The sequence below is a fragment of the Petromyzon marinus genome, unplaced genomic scaffold, assembly GCF_048934315.1.
Source record: "Petromyzon marinus isolate PM22_M1 ecotype Great Lakes invasive population unplaced genomic scaffold, UKy_Petmar_22M1.pri1.0 PM_Scaffold_208, whole genome shotgun sequence".
NCBI classification, from domain to species: Eukaryota; Metazoa; Chordata; class Hyperoartia; order Petromyzontiformes; family Petromyzontidae; genus Petromyzon; species Petromyzon marinus.
In genome coordinates this window covers 58,397-72,074 of record NW_027423178.1, presented here as the reverse complement: position 1 = coordinate 72,074, position 13,678 = coordinate 58,397, and the positions used below count along the sequence as shown (strand labels likewise).

The window sequence follows — 13,678 nt, the reverse complement described above, 5'->3', positions numbered from 1 at the left end:
AGGATGGGTGGTGGTCGCGGGTTGCTGAGGAGATGGAGTCTGCCTCAGTGGCCCGTGATCACAAATCTCTATTTAACTCCATCAAAAAAGTAACCTGCAGCGCCACACCTATTACCATCATTAGGGGAAAAAACGGTGATCCAATTTCCGACCCCCAGGAACAGGTTCGCAGATTTGCTGAGCATTTCTGTGAGATCCTGGGGATGGGAAAATCCCTCAGCCAGGAAAACATCGTGGCACAAAGTGAGGATGACCCTGCTGAGGCTGCGGTGCCTCAAATATTGGATGAAGTCACCCCCTGTGAGTGGCTGGCTGAGGTGCCATCTGCTGAGGAAGTATTGAAGGCGATCCGGAGTCTGAGACCAGGAAAGGCAGCGGGCAGAGATGATCTCCCAAGCGAAATGCTGAGGGAGGGTGGCGTTTGTGCACAGACTGCCCTATATGACATCATAACAACAGTCTGGACCACTGGACGGGTTCCGCAGGATTGGAAGGATGCCCTGGTGGTCCCCCTTTTTAAGAAGGGGGACCGCACAGACTGTAACAACTACAGGGGCATCTCACTCCTCAGTGTGCCGGGAAAGGTCCTGGCAAGGATTATTCAGCATCGCCTTGCCAGGCACGCTGAGGAGAGGCTTGCGGAGCCCCAATGCGGTTTCAGGAAAGGGCGGTCCTGCACAGATGCCATATTTTCTGTCCGTCTGCTACAGCAGAGGTGTAGGGAATTCCAACAAGACCTACATCTCTGCTTTATTGACCTGGTCAAGGCCTATGATACCATCAGTAGGCCTGGGCTCTGGGTCGTTCTTCGTGCTTTTGGAGTACCTGACCCTCTGCTCACGATCATTAAGGACCTTCATGATGGTGAGCGGGCCCGGGTAAAACTACGTGGCCGGGAGTCAGAGCCATTCCCTGTACACCTTGGGGTGCGACAGGGATGTCCTCTGGCTCCCACATTATTTAACATCTATTTTGACCACGTAGTTCGTGAAGCCTTCAATAGCTGTACCGGGGGAATCTCCATATGGTACAGATATAATGGGAGGCTAATCGATGCCCGGGTGCGGTCAAGGGATGGCTCCCTATTGCTCAACCACGTTATGTATGCTGATGACTTGGTAATAGCTGCTCAGTCAGAGGAGGAGTTGGAGACGCTGCTGCTGAGACTGGAGCGTGCCACTAAGAGGTGGGGCCTTACCATCAGCCCCACCAAAACTAAGCACCTGCCTGGGTATTTTGTACCATCGGACACTCCACCCCCACAACTCCCAATCGGTGATGGGGCAGTTGTGGAGAGAGTGGAGAGTTTCCCCATACCTGGGCAGTGTGCTTATGACTGGCTCCAGTTTAACAGCAGAGGTCTCACTCCGAATCAGTCGAGCGGCAATATCTTTTCATCGGTTGCGTAACGCTGTGTGGAAGCTACCTGGTCTGTCGCTCCGCACTAAGCTTCAGGTCTTCTCGGCCACGGTCATTCCCTCCCTTCTCTACGCTTGCGAAACGTGGACCCCCCTAATGGAACATCTTCGCCGGTTAGAAACATTTAGGCTGGCCTGCCTCCGATCCATCCTCGGTTTAACCAGACTGGATTGTGTGAGGAGCTCACAAATCCTTGAAAGATCTGGGCAGGGTCCCATCGGTGAGCTCCTCCGGCAGGCAAGGCTGCGATGGCTGGGTCATGTAGCCCGCATGCCCAGCCACCGCATGCCGAAACAGCTTTTGTTTGGCCGGATTGAGGGGGCTAAGCGGGCGCGGCACGGGCTAGAGAAGAGATGGAGTGATGTGGTACAGGAGGACGTGGAGCTGAGTGGACTTGCCGATGACTGGTACCAGCGGTGTCAAGATCGGCCTCTGTGGAGGAGGCTCGTGAAGGATGCTACTGGGCAGTTGGAGGCAGTCGCCCTCCAACAACAACGGAGGGCGGAGGAGCGACGCTCACAACAGCGAGCGGAGCGCCGGGTGGCTAAAGCACAGCAGGTTGGCACAGTAGGGGGCACAGGTGGTGCATCAGCCAGTCATCTCAGTCAGTCGACCCGTGGCACCTGGGTCTGCCCCGTGACCTCCTGCCAGCGGGCGTTCGATACTTCACGTGGCCTCAGGGTGCACATAGCCTGGCACAAGCGTCGTGGTGACGTCACCGCCACTTAGTGGCGAATGGCGGTTGTTGTTGTTGTTGTTGTGTGTTGTTCACTGTGTGTGTCACTGTGTGTGTCACTGTGTGTGTGTGTCATTCTGTGTGTCACTGTGTGTGTCACTGTGTGAGTGTCACTGTGTGTGTGTCACTGTGTGTGTGTATCACTGTGTGTGTGTCACTGTGTGTGTCACTGTGTGTGTGTCACTGTGTGTGTGTCACTGTGTGTGTGTCACTGTGTGTGACACTGTGTGTGTGTCACTGTGTGTGTCACTGTGTGTGTGTCACTGTGTGTGACACTGTGTGTGTGTCACTGTGTGTGTGTCACTGTGTGTGTCACTGTGTGTGTGTCACTGTGTGTGTGTCACTGTGTGTGTGTCACTGTGTGTGTGTGTGTCACTGTGTGTGTGTGTCACTGTGTGTGTCACTGTGTGTGTGTCACTGTGTGTGTCACTGTGTGGGTGTCACTGTGTGTGTAGATGTATGTCCAGACTCCGATGACCTTTGACCTGAACCCGATGGGGGGGGAGGGAGGCCCCTCCCCCCAACAGCCCCCCCCACCGCCACCCCCGCCCCCCCCACCCCCCCCCACCACCCCCCACGAAGGACGGGGGGAGGGGCCATCAGCTGATGAGAGACGTGGGCGTAGCGGTGAGCTTGGGGCACTCACTCACCACTCACTCACCACTCACCACTCACCACTCACTCACCACTCACTCACCACTCACTCACCCACTCACTCACCCACTCACTCACTCACCACTCACTCACCACTCACTCACCACTCACTCACTCACTCACCACTCACTCACCACTCACTCCACTCACTCACCACTCACCCACTCACTCACACCCACTCACTCACCCCCTCACTCACTCACTCACTCACCACTCACTCACCACTCACTCACCACTCACTTCACTCACTCACCACTCACTCACTCACCACTCACTCACCACTCACTCACCACTCACCCACTCACTCACCCACCACTCACTCACCCACTCACTCACTCACCACTCACTCACCACTCACTCACCACTCACTCACTCACTCACCACTCACTCACCACTCACTCACTCACCACTCACTCACCACTCACTCACTCACCACTCACTCACCACTCACTCACCCACTCACTCACTCACCCACTCACTCACTCACCACTCACTCACCACTCACTCACTCACCACTCACTCACCCACTCACTCACTCACCACTCACTCACCACTCACACTCACTCACCACTCACTCACCACTCACCCACTCACTCACCCACTCACTCACCCACTCACTCACTCACCACTCACTCACCACTCACTCACCACTCACTCACTCACTCACCACTCACTCACTCACCACTCACTCACCACTCACCCACTCACTCACCCACTCACTCACCACTCACTCACCACTCACTCACTCACTCACCCAATCACTCACCACTCACTCACCACTCACTCACCCACTCACCCACTCACTCACCACTCACTCACCAACTCACTCACTCACTCACCCACTCACTCACCCACTCACTCACCACTCACTCACCACTCACACTCACCCACTCACTCACTCACTCACCACTCACTCACCACTCACTCACCCACTCACCCACTCACTCACCACTCACTCACCAACTCACTCACTCACTCACCCACTCACTCACCCACTCACTCACTCACTCACCACTCACTCACCACTCACTCACCACTCACTCACCCACTCACTCACTCACCACTCACTCACTCACCACTCACTCACCACTCACTCACCACTCACTCACCATTCACTCACTCACCACTCACTCACCACTCACTCACCACTCACTCACCCACTCACTCACTCACCACTCACTTACCACTCACTCACCACTCACCACTCACTCACCACTCATTCACCACTCACTCACCCACTCACTCACTCACCACTCACTCACCAACTCACTCACCACTCACCACTCACTCACCAACTCACTCACCACTCACTCACCACTCACTCACTCACCACTCACCACTCACTCACCAACTCACTCACCACTCACTCACCACTCACTCACCACTCACTCACTCACTCACCCACCACTCACTCACCACTCACTCACCACTCACCCACCACTCACTCACCACTCACTCACCACTCACCCACCCACTCACTCACTCACCAACTCACTCACTCACTCACCACTCACTCACCACTCACTCACCAAATCACTCACTCACCACTCACTCACCACTCACTCACTCACCAAATCACTCACTCACCAACTCACTGACCAAATCACTCACCAACTCACTCACTCACTGACCACTCACTCACCAACTCACCACTCACTCACTCACCACTCACTCACTCACCACTCACTCACTCACTCACCACTCACTCACTCACCCACTCACTCACTCACTCACCCACTCAATCACCCACTCACCACTCACTCACTCACTCACCACTCACCAACTCACTCACCACTCACTCACCCACTCACCACTCACCCACCACTCACTCACCAACTCACTCACTCACCAACTCACCCACTCACTCACTCACCACTCACTCACCCACCCACCCACTCAATCACCAACTCACTCACTCACCAACTCACCAACTCACTCACCAACTCACTCACCAACTCACTCACTCACCCACTCACTCACTCACCAAATCACTCACTCACCAACTCACTCACCACTCACTCACCAACTCACTCACTACTCACTCACCACTCACTCGCCCACCCACCCACTCACTCACCAACTCACTCACTCACCAACTCACCAACTCACTCACCAACTCACTCACCAACTCACTCACTCACCACTCACTCACCCACTCACTCACCAAATCACTCACTCACCAACTCACTCACCACTCACTCACCAACTCACTCACCAACTCACTCACCAAATAACTCACCCACTCACTCACTCACTTACCCACTCACTCACTCACCCACTCGCTCACCCACTCACTCACTCACCCACCCACCCACTCACCCACCCACTCACTCACCCACTCACTCACTCACCCACCCACTCACTCACTCACCCACTCACTCACCCACTCACTCACCCACTCACCCACTCACTCACCCACTCACTCACTCACCCACTCACTCACTCACCCACTCAGTCACTCACTCACCCACTCACTCACTCACCCACCCACTCACTCACCCACTCACTCACTCACCCACTCACCCACCCACTCACTCACCCACTCACCCTCACTCACCCACTCACCCACCCACTCACCCACTCACCCACCCACTCACTCACCCACCCCTCTCCGCGTCTCTCCATTTCAGAGCTCTGCGCGCCACCACCACCACCATCAACAACAACAACATCAACAACAACATCAACAACATCAACAACAACAGCATCAACAACAGCATCAACAACAGCAGCACGTGGCACCACCAGCAGCAGCAGGAGGAGGCTTGGCGCTTTGCTCTGGCGGTGGTGGGCACCTCTACACCTCACCGCTCGTGTTGCCAGGCAACGGTGGTGGTGGTGGGGGGGTGGTGGGAGGTGGTGGTGGTGGTGGGGGGGTGGTGCCCAGCGCCGCCCACTCAATCGCAGCGGCGAGGCACCCGGGCGGAGGGTTTACTCACAGCACTCCGCTAAGGTGGGTGGGTGAGTGAGTGGGTGGGTGAGTGGGTGAGTGGGTGGGTGAGTGGGTGAGTGGGTGGGTGAGTGAGTGGGTGGGTGAGTGGGTGGGTGGGTGGGTGAGTGGGTGGGTGGGTGGTTGGGTGGGTGGGTGAGTGAGTGAGTGAGTGGGTGAGTGGGTGGGTGGGTGAGTGGGTGGGTGAGTGGGTGGGTGGGTGAGTGGGTGAGTGGGTGGGTGAGTGGGTGAGTGGGTGGGTAGTGAGTGGGTGAGTGGGTGGGTGGGTGGGTGAGTGAATGGGTGAGTGGGTGGGTGAGTGGGTGAGTGAGTGGGTGAGTGAGTGGGTGAGTGGGTGGGTGAGTGGGTGAGTGAGTGGGTTAGTGAGTGAGTGGGTGAGTGAGTGAGTGGGTGAGTGGGTGAGTGGGTGGATGAGTGGGTGGGTGAGTGGGTGAGTGAGTGGGTGAGTGGGTGAGTGAGTGAGTGGGTGAGTGAGTGAGTGGGTGGGTGGGTGAGTGAGTCAGTGGGTGGGTGAGTGAGTGGGTGGGTGAGTGGGTGGGTGGGTGAGTGAGTGGGTGGTTGAGTGGGTGAGTGACTGGGTGGGTGAGTGGGTGGGTGGGTGAGTGAGTGGGTGAGTGGGTGGGTGAGTGGGTGAGTGAGTGAGTGGGTGGGTGGGTGAGTGGGTGGATGGGTGAGTGGGTGGGTGGATGAGTGGGTGGGTGGGTGAGTGGGTGAGTGGGTGGGTGAGTTGGTGAGTGGGTGGGTGAGTGGGTGAGTGAGTGAGTGAGTGGGTGAGTGAGTGAATGGGTGGGTGAGTGGGTGGGTGAGTGGGTGGGTGGGTGGGTGAGTGGGTGGGTGGGTGGGCGAGTGAGTGAGTGAGTGGGTGAGTGGGTGGGTGGGTGAGTGGGTGGGTGAGTGGGTGGGTGGGTGAGTGCGTGAGTGGGTGGGTGAGTGGGTGAGTGGGTGAGTGGGTGGGTGAGTGGGTGAGTGAGTGGGTGAGTGGGTGGGTGGGTGAGTGAGTGAGTGAGTGGGTGAGTGGTTGGGTGGGTGAGTGGGTGGGTGAGTAGGTGGGTGGGTGGGTGAGTGAGTGAGTGGGTGGGTGGGTGAGTGGGTGGGTGGGTGGGTGAGTGGGTGAGTGAGTGAGTGAGTGGGTGAGTGGGTGGATGAGTGGGTGAGTGAGTGAGTGAGTGGGTGAGTGGGTGAGTGAGTGAGTGGGTGAGTGAGTGAGTGGGTGGGTTGGTGAGTGAGTGAGTGGGTGGGTGAGTGAGTGGGTGGGTGGGTGGGTGAGTGAGTGGGTGGGTGAGTGGGTGAGTGACTGGGTGGGTGAGTGGGTGGGTGGGTGAGTGAGTGGGTGAGTGGGTGGGTGAGTGGGTGAGTGGGTGAGTGAGTGAGTGGGTGGGTGGGTGAGTGGGTGAGTGGGTGAGTGGGTGGATGGGTGGGTGAGTGGGTGGGTGGGTGAGTGGGTGGGTGAGTGGGTTGGTGGGTGAGTGGGTGGGTGGGTTTGTGGGTGGGTGGGTGAGTGGGTGAGTAAGTGAGTGGGTGTGTGAGTGGGTGAGTGGGTGGGTAAGTGAGTGAGTGGGTGAGTAGGTGGGTGAGTGAGTGGGTAAGTGGGTGAGTGGGTGGGTGAGTGAGTGGGTTAGTGGGTGAGTGGGTGGGTGAGTGGGTGGGTGAGTGAGTGGGTGAGTGAGTGGGTGGGTGAGTGAGTGGGTGAGTGAGTGGGTGGGTGGGTGGGTGAGTGAGTGAGTGAGTTGGTGGGTGGGTGAGTGGGTAGGTGAGTGGGTGGGTGAGTGGGTGAGTGGGTGCGTGAGTGGGTGGGTGAGTGAGTGGGTGGGTGAGTGAGTGGGTGAGTGAGTGAGTGGGTGGGTGAGTGAGTGAGTGAGTGGCTGAGTGGGTGGGTGGGTGGGTGAGTGAGTGAGGGGTGGGTGGGTGGTGTGAGTGAGTGGGTGGGTGGTGAGTGAGTGGGTGGGTGAGTGAGTGGGTGGGGTGAGTGGGTGGGTGGAGTGAGTGGGTGGTGAGTGGGTGAGTGGACCTGGGTGGGTGAGTGGGTGGGTGGGTGAGTGGGTGGGTGAGTGGGTGGGTGAGGTGGGTGAGTGAGTGAGTGGGTGGGTGGGTGAGTGGGTGGGTGGGTGATGGGTGGGTGGGGTGGGTGGGTGGGTGAGTGGGTGGGTGGGTGGGTGTGGTGAGGTGGGTGGGGTGAGTGGGTGAGTGAGTGAGTGAGGTAGAATGGGTGGGTGAGTGGGTGGGTGGTGGGGTGGGTGGGTGGGTGGTGAGTGGGTGGGTGGGTGGGTGGGTGAGTGAAGGGGAGTGAGTGGGTGAGCGGGTGGGTGGGTGGGTGGGTGGGTGGGGTGGGTGGGTGAGTGGGTGGGTGGGTGGGGTGAGTGGGTGAGTGGGTGTGGGTGGGTGGGTGGGTGGGTGAGTGAGTGAGTGAGTGGGTGAGTGGTTGGGTGGGTGAGTGGGTGGGTGAGTAGGTGGGGGTGGGTGAGTGAGTGAGTGAGTGGGTGGGTGGGTGAGTGGGTGGGTGGGTGAGTGGGTGAGTGAGTGAGTGGGTGAGTGGGTGGATGAGTGGGTGGGTGAGTGAGTGAGTGAGTGGGTGAGTGGGTGGGTGGGTTGGTGAGTGAGTGAGTGGGTGGGTGAGTGAGTGGGTGGGTGGGTGGGTGAGTGAGTGGGTGGGTGAGTGGGTGAGTGACTGGGTGGGTGAGTGGGTGGGTGGGTGAGTGAGTGGGTGAGTGGGTGGGTGAGTGGGTGAGTGGGTGAGTGAGTGAGTGGGTGGGTGGGTGAGTGGGTGGGTGGGTGAGTGGGTGAGTGGGTGAGTGGGTGGGTGAGTGGGTGGGTGGGTGAGTGGGTGGGTGAGTGGGTGGGTGAGTGGGTTGGTGGGTGAATGGGTGGGTGGGTTTGTGGGTGGGTGGGTGGGTGGGTGAGTGGGTGAGTAACTGAGTGGGTGTGTGAGTGGGTGAGTGGGTGGGTAAGTGAGTGAGTGGGTGAGTAGGTGGGTGAGTGAGTGGAATAAGTGGGTGAGTGGGTGGGTGAGTGAGTGGGTTAGTGGGTGAGTGGGTGGGTGAGTGGGTGGGTGAGTGAGTGGGTGAGTGGGTGGGTGAGTGAGTGGGTGAGTGAGTGGGTGGGTGGGTGGGTGGGTGAGTGAGTGAGTGAGTTGGTGGGTGGGTGAGTGGGTAGGTGAGTGGGTGGGTGAGTGGGTGAGTGGGTGCGTGAGTGGGTGGGTGAGTGAGTGGGTGGGTGAGTGAGTGGGTGAGTGAGTGAGTGGGTGGGTGAGTGAGTGAGTGAGTGGCTGAGTGGGTGGGTGGGTGAGTGGGTGAGTGGGTGGGTGAGTGGGGTGAGTGGGTGGGTGAGTGGGTGGGTGGGTGGGTGAGTGAGTGAGTGAGTGGGTGAGTGGTTGGGTGGGTGAGTGGGTGGGTGAGTAGGTGGGTGGGTGGGTGGGTGAGTGAGTGAGTGGGTGGGTGAGTGAGTGGGTGGGTGGGTGGGTGAGTGAGTGGGTGGGTGAGTGGGTGAGTGACTGGGTGGGTGAGTGGGTGGGTGGGTGAGTGAGTGGGTGAGTGGGTGGGTGAGTGAGTGGGTGAGTGAGTGGGTGGGTGGGTGGGTGGGTGAGTGAGTGAGTTGGTGGGTGGGTGAGTGGGTAGGTGAGTGGGTGGGTGAGTGGGTGAGTGGGTGCGTGAGTGGGTGGGTGAGTGAGTGGGTGGGTGAGTGAGTGGGTGAGTGAGTGAGTGGGTGGGTGAGTGAGTGAGTGAGTGGCTGAGTGGGTGGGTGGGTGGGTGAGTGAGTGAGTGAGTGGGTGGGTGGGTGTGTGAGTGAGTGGGTGGGTGAGTGAGTGAGTGGGTGGGTGAGTGAGTGAGTGAGTTGGTGTGTGAGTGAGTGGGTGAGTGAGTGAGTGGGTGAGTGAGTGAGTGGGTGAGTGAGTGAGTGAGTGGGTGAGTGAGTGAGTAAGTGAGTGGATGGGTGGGTGAGTGGATGGGTGGGTGAGTTGGTGGTTGAGTGAGTGGGTGGGTGAGTGAGTGGGTGGGTGGGTGGGTGAGTGAGTGACTGACTGATTGCCTGACTGAGTGACTGACTGAGTGAAAGAGTTACCGACTGACTGAATGCCTGACTGATTGACTGATTGACTGACTGAGTGACTGACTGAGTGACTGACTGAGTGACTGAGTTACCGACTGATTGAGTGCCTGAGTGAGTGACTGACTGACCGAGTGACTGACTAAGTGACTGATTGACTGACTGACTGAGTGAATGACCGAGTGACTGACTGATTGACTGACTGAGTGACCGACTGACTGAGTGACTGACTGACCGAGTGACTAACTGACTGAGTGACTGAGTGACCGACTGAGTGCCTGATTGACTGATTGACTGTGTGACTGACTGACTGACCGAGTGACTGACTGAGTGACTGACTGACCGACTGACTGACTTAGTGACTGACTGAGTGACTGACTGACTTAGTGACTGACTGAGTGACTGACTGACTGACTGACGGACTGACCGAGTGATTGACTAAGTGACTGACTCACTGAGTGACTGACTGACCGAGTGACTGACTGAGTGACTGACTGACCGACTGACTGACTTAGTGACTGACTGAGTGACTGACTGACTGACTGACGGACTGACCGAGTGATTGACTAAGTGACTGACTCACTGAGTGACTGACTGACCGAGTGACTGACTGAGTGACTGACTGAGTGACTGACTGACCGACTGACCGACTGACCGACTGACTGAGTGCCTGACTGACTGACGGACTGACTGACTGACTGAGTGACTGACTCACTGAGTGACTGACTGACTGATTGACTGACTGAGTGACTGACTAAGTTACTGACTGACTAACTGAGTGACTGACTGACTGAGTGACTGACTGAGTGACTGACTAACTGAGTGACTGAGTGACTGAGTGAGTGACTGACTGAGTGACTGACTGAGTGAGTGACTGACTGAGTGACTGACTGACTAACTGACTGACTAACTGAGTGAGTGACTGAGTGAGTGAGTGACTGAGTGAGTGACTAACTGATTGACTGACTAACCGATTGACTGACTGACTGCAGGTTTGGCCAGGCGGGTGCGCTGGTGCCTGGAGGCACTCTGCTGGTTCCCACCAGCGTCCTCGTCGCTCCGGTGCTGCCTGCCGTGCCAGGCGCGGTGTACGCGGCACAGCCGGCGGCAGCCACCGGCACGCCGCACTCACCACACCCGGCACAGCAGTACATACAGGTGACTCAGTCAGTCAGTCAGTCACTCAGTCAGTCACTCAGTCAGTTAGTCACTCAGTCAGTCACTCAGTCAGTCAGTCACTCAGTCAGTCAGTCACTCAGTTACTCAGTCAGTCACTCAGTCAGTTAGTCAGTCAGTCACTCAGTCAGTCAGTCAGTCAGTCAGTCACTCAGTCAGTCACTCAGTCAGTCAGTCACTCAGTCAGTCAGTCACTCAGTTACTCAGTCAGTCACTCAGTCAGTTAGTCAGTCAGTCACTCAGTCAGTCAGTCAGTCAGTCAGTCACTCAGTCAGTCAGTCAGTCACTCAGTCAGTCAGTCACTCAGTCAGTCAGTCACTCAGTCAGTTAGTCAGTCAGTCACTCCGTCAGTCACTCAGTCAGTCAGTCACTCAGTCAGTCATTCAGTCAGTCACTCAGTCAGTTAGTCAGTCAGTCACTCAGTCACTCACTCAGTCAGTCAGTCACTCAGTCAGTCAGTCACTCAGTCAGTCACTCAGTCAGTCAGTCACTCAGTCAGTCACTCAGTCAGTCACTCAGTCAGTCACTCAGTCACTCAGTCACTCAGTTAGTCAGTCAGTCACTCAGTCAGTCACTCAGTCAGTCAGTCAGTCACTCAGTTACTCAGTCAGTTAGTCACTCAGTCACTCAGTCAGTCACTCAGTCACTCAGTCAGTCACTCAGTCAGTCAGTCACTCAGTCAGTCAGTCACTCAGTCAGTCACTCAGTCAGTCACTCAGTCACTCACTCAGTCACTTAGTCACTCAGTCAGTCAGTCACTCAGTCACTCAGTCAGTCACTCACTCAGTCAGTCACTCAGTCAGTCAGTCACTCAGTTACTCAGTCAGTTAGTCACTCAGTCACTCAGTCAGTCACTCAGTCAGTCACTCAGTCAGTCATTCAGTCACTCAGTCACTCAGTCAGTCACTCAGTCAGTCACTCAGTCAGTCAGTCAGTCACTCAGTCACTCAGTCAGTCACTCACTCAATCACTCAGTCAGTCACTCACTCAGTCATCACTCACTCAGTCAGTCACTCAGTCACTCACTCAGTCACTAACTCAGTCAGTCACTCAGTTACTCACTCAGTCAGTCACTCACTCATTCAGTCACTCAGTCAGTCACTCACTCAGTCACTCTGTCACTCAGTCACTGTCAGTCAGTTACTCGCTCACTCAGTCAGTCAGTCACTCAGTCAGTCAGTCACTAAGTCACTCAGTCACTCAGTCAGTCACTCACTCAGTCAGTTTATAGTTAACGTGTTATTTATGTAGTTTATTGTTAACGTGTTATTTATGTAGTTTATTGTTAACGTGCTATTTATGTAGTTTAATGTTAACGTGTTATTTATGTAGTTTAATGTTAACGTGTTATTTATGTAGTTTATTGTTTACGTGTTATTTATGTAGTTTTTTGTTAACGTGTTATTTATGTAGTTTATTGTTAACGTGTTATTTATGTAGTTTATTGTTAACGTGTTATTTATGTAGTTTATAGTTAACGTGTTATTTATGTAGTTTATTGTTAACGTGTTATTTATGTAGTTTATTATTAACGTGTTATTTATGTAGTTTATTGTTAACGTGTTATTTATGTAGTTTATTGTTAACGTGTTATTTATGTAGTTTAATGTTAACGTGTTATTTATGTAGTTTATTGTTAACGTGTTATTTATGTAGTTTATTGTTAACGTGTTATTTATGTAGTTTATTGTTAACGTGTTATTTATGTAGTTTAATGTTAACGTGTTATTTATGTAGTTTAATGTTAACGTGTTATTTATGTAGTTTATTGTTAACGTGTTATTTATGTAGTTTAATGTTAACGTGTTATTTATGTAGTTTAATGTTAACGTGTTATTTATGTAGTTTAATGTTAACGTGTTATTTATGTAGTTTATTGTTAACGTGTTATTTATGTAGTTTATTGTTAACGTGTTATTTATGTAGTTTAATGTTAACGTGTTATTTATGTAGTTTAATGTTAACGTGTTATTTATGTAGTTTATTATTAACATGTTATTTATTTAGTTTAATGTTAACGTGTTATTTATGTAGTTTATTGTTAACGTGTTATTTATGTAGTTTATTGTTAACGTGTTATTTATGTAGTTTAATGTTAACGTGTTATTTATGTAGTTTATAGTTAACGTGTTATTTATGTAGTTTATTGTTAACGTGTTATTTATGTAGTTTAATGTTAACGTGTTATTTATGTAGTTTATTGTTAACGTGTTATTTATGTAGTTTATAGTTAACGTGTTATTTATGTAGTTTATTGTTAACGTGTTATTTATGTAGTTTATTGTTAACGTGTTATTTATGTAGTTTATTGTTAACGTGTTATTTATGTAGTTTATTGTTAACGTGTTATTTATGTAGTTTAATGTTAACGTGTTATTTATGTAGTTTATTGTTAACGTGTTATTTATGTAGTTTAATGTTAACGTGTCATTTATGTAGTTTATAGTTAACGTGTTATTTATGTAGTTTAATGTTAACGTGTTATTTATGTAGTTTATAGTTAACGTGTTATTTATGTAGTTTAATGTTAACGTGTTATTTATGTAGTTTATTGTTAACGTGTTATTTATGTAGTTTATAGTTAACGTGTTATTTATGTAGTTTAATGTTAACGTGTTATTTATGTAGTTTAATGTTAACGTGTTATTTATGTAGTTTATAGTTAACGTGTTATTTATGTAGTTTAATGGTAACGTGTTATT

General features: G+C 53.1%; 1 long non-coding RNA gene across 1 annotated transcript; it reads left to right on the top strand.

The window, feature by feature from the left end:
• Window positions 1–2,326: 2,326 nt before the first annotated feature.
• On the top strand, window positions 2,327–10,930 carry LOC142922910 (uncharacterized). The gene is made up of 3 exons (XR_012940411.1): window positions 2,327–2,782; window positions 5,440–5,762; window positions 10,793–10,930. It is a non-coding gene; the product is annotated as an uncharacterized LOC142922910 (long non-coding RNA).
• The last annotated feature ends 2,748 nt before the right edge of the window (window positions 10,931–13,678 follow it).